A 9,789-nucleotide genomic window follows, 5' to 3' on the forward strand; every position below is an offset into this window, starting at 1 on the left:
AAAATGAAGAAGACAAAAATGTCATTATTGGCTTCATTTTAACAGAACATGTATGATGAAACTTATGAATAAACATATGTTTCTTATTGCACCCAAAGAGCAATATTAGAATTACAATGCACATTAATTGCACTCAAATAACAGTTTACAATTATTTTACATATTAGATAAATCCAGCTATAATCTAGAATTAGGTTAGAATATAATAGAAATATTTATTGACGTTGTATTAAATGCTTCATGAGTTATGGTTGCCAATTGTGACCTGTGCTTAAGACAAATACAATAATTTGTAAACACTGAAAACGAGGCTAGAAATACACAGATAAGACAATTAGCATGTAAAACAAACATAGTTAAAGATAAAACATTAATGAAAAAGTGTGAATTTGTTCCGAAATTCAATTGCATTATTTTACATTACGTGGGCAGTTTGGACAGCTCTCATAATGTTCAATAAGCCAACCAGCTGTATGTGTGTCTTGTACCTACTGTATATGGATAGATAGATAGCAGTGACGTGCGGTGAGGTTCATGGCTGGTGAGGCACTGACTTCATCACAGTCAGTTTTACAAACATATGAACCCTAAAGATTATCTTATTCACCATTTGATTGGCAGCAGTTAACGGGTTATGTTTAAAAGCTCATACCAGCATTCTTCCCTGCTTGCCACTCAGCATCAAGGGTTGGAATTGTGGGTTAAAATCACCAAAAATGATTCCCGGCTGCTGCTGCCCACTGCTCCCCTCACTTCCCAGGGGGTTATCAGGGGGATGGGTCGAATGCAGAGGACAAATTTCACCACACCTAGTGTGTGTGTGACAATCATTGGTATTTTAACTTAACTTTACACATACAAACTGTAGCACACAAAAAAGCACATCAAATAAAAAAACTTTATTATGGTCTTGCTGTACCTTTACTTATAAATGAAGTTCATGCGCCGCTCCTTTTGAACAAAAGCATCGATAACTTGTTTATAGAAGTCTTCCTTATCTTTCTTCAGTTTTAAAAGTCTCTCTCTCTCGATGGAGATCACTGTCTGAAGCAAACTTTTTAGCTCCGGCGTTGGTCTTCCTTTAATTATTACCTCCTGCTTCGATTGAAAGTCCAGTTTAGAATTTTTTTTCATTTTGGATGTGTAATTCTCTATGTAAAAAGGCCAGGCGAGAGGAACAAATAAACGATCACTGCTAACTGTTGCTGCTTGTTGTCACTTCTTCTGCAGCCGAGTAGTCGCAAGAATGATCTCTGGAATCACTAGCGCCCTCTACCACCAGGAGGCGGGAGAACAGCTGCCTCACATAGTACGTCTTTGCAGCCGTTTTATGATTGCTCAGCACAAGAAATACGTTACACACATACAGTTGTTGACAAAATACACTGTATATTATATACCTCAGCTAACTAAACTATAGAAATGTATAATATAATTCATATAGCAATACGGTCTCACTGCACAGCAGCCAGCAGTTAGCCGAGTCATTGCGCAATCCATGGTGAGGCTCAACTGGCTGCTGACTCACCACAAGTCTCTTCTCAGTATTTGAACGGCAAATGTGAAAATTCAGCGATTTTGAATGAAAATAATCTAAAACTGGTGAAGTTCAATGGCAAATAACTTTATACTTTATAGTACAGTCACTCAATTTTATTATTTTTTTTCTTTTTACATTTTTTTTCTTTCCATGATGGCAGGTGAGGGCCCACCTCACCTGCCTCCCCTGACTGCACGTCACTGATAGATAGTACTTTATTGATTCCTTCAGGAGAGTTCCCTTAGGAAAATGTATATTCCAGCAGCAGTGTAAAGAATTGAGATCCACTTTAAAAAGTAAATAATGGAGGTATAAATGGAAAAGAAAATAGAACATATTACTATAAGAATAAAAATAAAAAGCAACAATAAGAATAAAAATATAACAATAAAAATAAGAATATAACAAGATAAACTAGGCAGTAGTGACCATGTTACGAAAATGTATTGCACTGTTTTGTGTTGCAGTTTATTTCTGTATTGCTATTGTTTTGCATCACCCGTCATTCTACTACCCTCCCGGGTCTATGCAGGTCATTCAGGTTTTTTCATACGAAAGGCGCACCCGATTATAAGGCGCATTAAAGGGGTCATATTAGGATTTTTTTCTAAATTTAAAACATTTCCTTCCTTGTTTACTGGTGTCACATTGCAGTCTACACATGTGTCTTATGTGTAACTACCATCTACTGGCCACACTTATCATTACACAATGTACCAAATTGCTTCAAGGTCGATAAGCACAACAATAATTATTCCATACATTAGGCGTACCGGGTTATAAGACGCACTGTCGATTTTTGAGAAAATAAAAGGATTTTAAGTGCGCCTTAGAGCCTGAAAAATATGGTAATTTATGCAGAAATTGTGCATTTTTCTCTGGCCCTACCTGGGCAAGTCAGCAACTGAAATGCCTCATTCTGAAAGACTAGATTCATACCCCCCCATGCCCACCCATCCCTACATGCGAAGAGTCATTGGGACACCACTACCTTCACGGGAACTAGGCTTGAAAAATTCCGGGAATATTCAAAGTTGGAAATTTTCCATGGGAATATATGGGAATTAACGTAATTAACGGTAATTAATAGGAGATTATTGGGAATAAACATTGAATGCAACAAAATAGATCTTGCAGCATGATTATTAGCTCAAACAACTTGATTTAATGCAAATTCAGTAGAATTTCAACCCCGAACTGTGCATTCCTCCGTCACATGTGCAGTGCATTCTTCAATCACATGCACAGATAATTCCCAGCACACCACAGCAGGGCTATTGAGGCCACACTAGTATTTAAGCCCGATGACTTCATCCAGTCAGGTAAATTTTGATGCTATTACTGCGGTAAATATATTTAATCGATGGTATTTAAGTTTAATAGAGGTGTAATTGCTTGTTACTGTATGACTCTAGACTACTTCAGCAGACTTCCACTCAAGCTAGCTAGCTGTTCTTGTACTTGTGAAATGATTTTGGGGCCAATATCTCTAGCTAGCTAGGTTTATGTACCACCGCCAGTCTCATAATGAACCGAAAATATTTCTCCGTTAGCCGTGATGCAAATTTTTTTGTTAGCGATCCGAAGTTACCTTTTTTGTGATCTGTAAAGTTCAACTAGCAAATACTAAATGAAAATGTGTAGTTTCCTCTGCCTTCGGTTCTACTAGCCATTCTGTTTTCATACAAGAATGTAGGTTATAGTTTGATTCAGCATGCTGATTGAGTGTTAATTTATTAATCTAGCCTATTTATGTTCATTTGTCCATCAGTAAAATATTTTTTAAAGACTACTCCAATTGTTTAGCTGACTATTTATATCTGTGTGTGGCATTGCATTAGTGTTTTACAAGAATAAATAAATACAAACAGATGCCACGTACACCATCTGATGTGTGGAGACCTTTCACCCCAAACAGTGTTGGCGGAAAGGCTGTGTACATTTGCAAATATTGTGCAAAGAACTATGTCAGAAATGCCACAAAGATACAGCAGCATATAGACAAGTGCCCAATAACATATAATTATTGTAATTCCCCATTAATTCCCATATATTCCCATGAATTCCAATGGACGGTGTCCAACTTTGAATGAAAAAAAATTGGTCAATACTTCCAAACTTCCCGAGCTTAAATTCCCGTGGTAAATTTCCAGAAATTTACCGAAAACTTTCCCCCTCTTTGCAACCCTAACGGGAACTCGCAAAATGTAAGGATAGTGCTAAAAAAGTAGGGAGAGGGGGCGTTTTGGGATTGTGCCTTAGTCACTGCAGGTGAAGGGACACGCTTACTTGTTTTCAAGAAGGTACAAAGTACCGTTAGGCCAAAGGTCTTAAAAGAACTAATTGTCAGAGGTGAAGGGGTTTCGGAGTCGTAATGAATATTTAAGCACGGTCAGGTGTCTTCTGACGCTTGTATACTATACGTCTAAATGTTGATGGCGATAGTAGCAAGACCTTGGTTCCTCTTGCACAGTGGAAAGAAAACTAACACCTGTCATCCCTACAAAGTGTAGGAGATCACACAGCTGAAACCTGTGTTTTTTTTTGGATGTGTGTTTCAGCCACGTGCTTAATTTTCTATTCTAATATATTGATCAAAAGCATTCTTCTTCCTGGTTATGTACAATACAATTTTACCAAAACATGTATTTCATTGTAAGCCACAAGTATTTGGGTATTTTTATGGTAATGGCACTTTCATACCGAGCATCTTTTACGGAGTTTCATTGGAGTATATCACATGTAACACAATTCCACAAAAAGGAGTCCAAGAAGGAGTAGGAAGAAGCAGAGTTTGTTTGCTCCAAACTGGTCTCCATCTCTGAGCAGTTATTGATAGTTAACATCCTGTGTTGACCATGTGACCAAAAAGAGTGCAATAGCAAAGCTAACAGAGTTCATAGATTGCTTAGCAATAAATCAATAAGGAAGCAAAAACTGTAAAAAAAATATTGCATCGTAATAAATAGCGTATTTTTCTGACACTTAAAATCCTTTGATTTTCTTAAAAATCTACATTGCGCCTCATAATGTATGTATTAATTCTGGTTGTGCTTACCGACCTCTAAGAAATTGTATTTGGTAAATAGTTTAATGATAAGTGTGAACAGTAAATGACAGTCATACACAAAGTATAAGAGTGGACTACAGGGTGACTGATGCATGTTCATTAAATGATGCAAGCAAGTAACCAACCGTAAGCAAGCAACACCAAAACTTTGATGTTTCATTGAGAATAAAGAACAATACACACGGTGATATAAAATCTGTCAAAATATTTTTGTATGACTTTGGTAAGCTTCGAAGCCGTACCGCTTGATGAAATGCTTGGCAATATGGCTACCGTAGTCAGACGCACTGTGCTCTAACATACAAGTATTATTATGGTGTGTATAAGGACCCTAAAATGGCACCTATTAGGAGACATACAGTATTATCTTGAATTGTTTTGCAATATTATGAAAAAATAACTTGTCTTACTTATTGGTACATGCTGATGTGTATTTGGGGTCTGCATAGACCACGCCATAGTCATTAAGCTCCTTCTTTTTCTCGTTGTGTGGCATTCATCCATTTCTAATATAATGTAGAGTACATGTCTAACGTATCTGTCAGTAGCCTCGCTATGTAAGCGCTAAAAACTACACAAAGATGACGGGGGAGAAGATGCTGTCAAAGTGGAAGCACGTAAGTAAGGCCGCCCAAAAAACGGCACATCCTGAAGAGACAGTCAAAAAGCGGCTTTTATTTGGTCTGTAAAACATAATCCACGCAACATTTTGAGCAAAGGACCAACCATTACATGTTATGTAGACCACAAGGACGTGTTTTAAAATGTAGAAGAAAAAAAAATCATTATATGACCTCTTTGATGCGCCTTATAATCCGGCGTGCCCGAGGGTCCGAAAAATAGGGTACATGAATAAAAACAGGCGGAGTGTTGTATAATGATTTGTATTTTAACATTTTTGTGTAGTTTACATAAAATACTGGAGGTTCAAATGAGCAATAGCAATACCAAGAAACTTGTTAAATTCCATTGACTTCAAGTTTTTTAACTGAACTGATAAATAACTGATACATTTTTTCCATAATTTATAATAATTATTTGAATTTCCTCTAACAATAATTAGATTCAATTGTGTAGAGTAGTATGAAAACGTACAATTATCGAGACTCAGTTGTAAGCTTTTAATCTGTTTTCCTCGTCATAGGCTCTCAATCGAGGAAGCAGTTCCAAAAGTTGAGTTATGCAAGTGTAAACAAATGATGTAATTCAATAGTACTTTGTTAAGCATTTTGCCAATGAACTAAATCATCAATATTTAATCTCTTTGCAGAAGTAGAAAAAAATTGTACTCAGTTACCCACAGTTATGTTAATACTCTAATGTAACTCAAGTAAAAGTAAGGAGTTTTTCATATATTTAATTATGTTAGAGTGAGAGTAGAATATTTAGTGTGAAAAAATCTCTAACTGGAGTAACTGGTGAGTAACTTCCAATTTATTTTGTATCTATTTTTTTAATGGTACTTGCACTACAACCATAGTAGGGATTCACAGAAGTGTAAAGCCCTTTGAGGCACCTGTGATTAAGGGTTATTAAGGGTTATTAAAAGATTCATTAAAAGGGCTAATGTTAGCATATATTAGCTAAAATACATATAAAAAAAACCTTCTACAACTTTCCGCAACATGTTTTGTCCAAGTGGAAGTGAAATTTTTCTAGGCTAAAATGTGAACAATTCTACTGATACCGATGACAGCATATGATATAAATGCCTATAGTTTGTAAGTAAACATTGAAAAGTTGTGCTGTCTCTGCCAACATCATGTCACCTCTTACAGTGTGTTGTACAAGTGTGGTTATGTATATACTAGGCTCTGTTTAAATGGTGAAATGGATTAGGACTAGAATCAGGATTAGATTTAGTGTTATCACACAGGCATGAAAATCAAGGTTCGGTTTGGACGCGATAAACAAGGGACGACTGTGCATGCATGTAGAATGTAAAGAAAACTAAATGTGAGTATTGATAAATAAACAAGATAGATTGAATTGAAAGAGAGCAATATATAGATAAACACAATCAATATGCAAACTGAATTATTGTATATGCATACTAAACTAATATACATTAGTATGTGTTGGCCTTTTGATGAGATGGCGACTTGTCCAGGGTGTAAACCGCCCTCCACATGAGTGCAGCTGAGATAGGCTTAAGTCCCACCCATGACCAAGAAAGGGACAAGCGGTAGAGATGGATGGATGTTCTCAACATATATGTGTAGAATTAGTGTGAATAGGATAAATGAGATCTGTGGGGATGAGATTTAAAAAGAGTCAAACGGCACTTATACACACTAAAAAAATGGCGTGTCAATAATTCAGAGTCAACCGAATTTAACCTAAATAGAGTATTTTTAAATCTAAATAGAGTAAACTAGTTCTAACAGTATAGTTAAAGTTAAAGTACCAATGATAGTCACACACACACTAGGTGTGGTGAAATTCTCCTCTGCATTTGACCCATCACCCTTGATCACCCCCTGGGAGGTGAGGGGAGCAGTGAGCAGCAGCGGTGGCCACGTCCGGGAATCATTTTTGGTGATTTAACCCCCAATTCCAACCTTTGATGCTGAGTGTCAAGCAGAGAGGTAATGCGTCCCATTTTTTTATAGTCTTTGGTATGAAAAGTCGGTGTTAAGTCATTCATGCAAGCAGTTTGGAATTCAACTCTTCATACAGTTGGTACTTATTGCGTTGGATTGGTGGAAAGGAGCCATGTGTGTGTGTGTGCTTGCTGGATTAAGTCTCTCTAACAAGCTAAATAATTACCTCTTTGCAAGCAGTAATCAACAGATTATAAAGAAATATACCGGTAATGACAATGTAAACAAATATAGCGATCGGGATCAAACTGCGACGCAGTACACTGCAAAAACGGAAATCTAAGTAAAACTAAATATCTCAAATAAGGGTGATATTTTCTTATATTCTGTCTGATAAGATAATTCTTTTCACTAAGCAGAATTTATGTCAGTGTTTTACTTGTTTTAAGGGTTTTGGTCCTAAAGTATCTCATTACGATATTAAAGCTTGTTGCTGAGATTTTATGATCTATATTGAGTAGAACATGCTTGAAACTAGAATATCAAATGTTGCAAAGCTGTGTCATCAACACTCACAAGTATAAAACTACTTTTTTTAAAGTAATCATTTCTTATTTCAAGCATGTACAAAAAAAAAAAAAATCATGATTTGACGCAATCGTGTCTCATATTAAAATAGATGACAGCCAAATGGACTTTGCTGTTTTATTTTCAATGAAACAATAGAACATACATACTCATATAGCAGTACAGTTGTTATTAGTGAGAATATACTTATTTTGAGGTTTTTTGGGGTTCATTGAGGTTAGCTAATTTTACTTTGTTTTGTTTTGGAAATGTTCTTGTTCTATTGGCAGATAATTTTGCTTAGTTCAAATAAAATACCCCTAATTTTTTTTCTTTTTTTTTTCTTGTTTTTGAACACTGACTTTTTGCAGTGTAAAAGTAGTGTTTCTTCTTCACAAAAACCCTCATGGTTGGGTGCATTAAAACTACTTTGAGAAGTTAAATTTGCCTAAAAAAGTTACTTAAGTAAATGTAACGTGATACCACCCACCTCTATTTGTCTCTTTAGATCAGGGGTAGGGAACCTATGGTTCGCGAGCCAGATGTGGCTTTTCTGACGACTGTATCTGGCACTCAGATAAATCTTAGCTGACATTGCTTAACACGATAAGTAATGAATAATTACGCTGGAAATAACAGTGTTAAACATAACGTTCAAATAATAAAACATTCTCATGCATTTTATTCCATCCATCCTTTTTTTACTGCACCTGTTCAAGGTTGCGGGTGAATCAGCCAACCCAAGCTGTCCTTCGGGGTACAAGAGGGTCACATTAATGGAAAGAAGTATTTGTTTTTATAATTGGTTAGCTCCGTAATAACAATGTTATTAAAAAGAATAAGATACTTATTACACTCTATGTTTGTCTTATTTAAACATGCACACATTGTATTAAGTGTTAGAAAAAAATATTATATGGCTCTTACAGAAATACATTTTACAATATTTGGATTTCTTGGCTTTCTAAGCCAGTGTTTTTCAACCACTGTGCCGTAATGTGAGAAACAGTCTGGTGTACAGTGGGAGACTATGTAATTTCACCTAATGGGTTAAAAATATTTTTTGCAAACCAGTAATTATAATCCGCAAATAATGTGCCATTGTTGAGTGTCTGTGCTGTCTAGAACGCGGCAAAGTAACCATGTAATACCCTTCAATTATCATATCATTAGGTGGCAGCAAGTAGCTAATTGCTTTGTGGATGTAGGGAACATGGTTTGTTGTCGTGATCACAATATGCAGACGACAGCAAGAGGCATCCTAAGAAAAGGCATTAAAGCTTAGGGATGGCTATGCAAAACAAAACTAAAACTGCAAAGTAAACAAAAACAGAATGCTGGACGACAGCAAAGACTTACAGCATGTGGAGCAGCAGACGGCGTCCACAAACTACATCCGTACATGACATCAATCAATCAATCAATGTTTACTTATATAGCCCTAAATCACTAGTGTCTCAAAGGGCTGCACAAACTACCACGACATCCTCGGTAGGCCCACATAAGGACATGACAATCAGCAACAAAATAGGAGCGCAAAGCAAGAACTAAAACACACAGGAGAACACCAAAAAACTCAAAATAAATCAGGGCGTGATGTGACAGGTCATGGCAGTACACCTACTTTTAGACAAGACCTATAGGGATGCATGGTTGGTTATGGTTTGAATTTATATCCAACAATTGCGAGAACAACTTGTTACTGTTAGTATCGACTGCTGAGTTTCATTTTTTAATGTTTTCTGCTAGTGGGGTGCCTCGGGATTTTTTCAATGAAGAAAATGTGCCTTGGCTCAAAAAAGGTTGAAAAACACTGCTCTGAGCCAAAAAGGTTCCCGACCCCTGCTTTAGATAAACCGTCCTTTATTATATGGCTGTAATGTTTATCAACAACAGAGAGGAGGAGTGCCTATATAGCAGAGGTCCACTTTGAATAATTCAACCTTTCCCATCTCACGTCTCCCATCCTCAGCTCCTGTTTCTTCCCTGTTACTAATTACAGCAACATTCTGACAGCTTGCCGGCTTTCCCGCTAATGAAGTGTGTTCTATTAGGATAATAGTAGAAGA

This window comes from Nerophis ophidion, linkage group LG08, assembly GCF_033978795.1.
Source record: "Nerophis ophidion isolate RoL-2023_Sa linkage group LG08, RoL_Noph_v1.0, whole genome shotgun sequence".
Taxonomy (NCBI): Eukaryota; Metazoa; Chordata; class Actinopteri; order Syngnathiformes; family Syngnathidae; genus Nerophis; species Nerophis ophidion.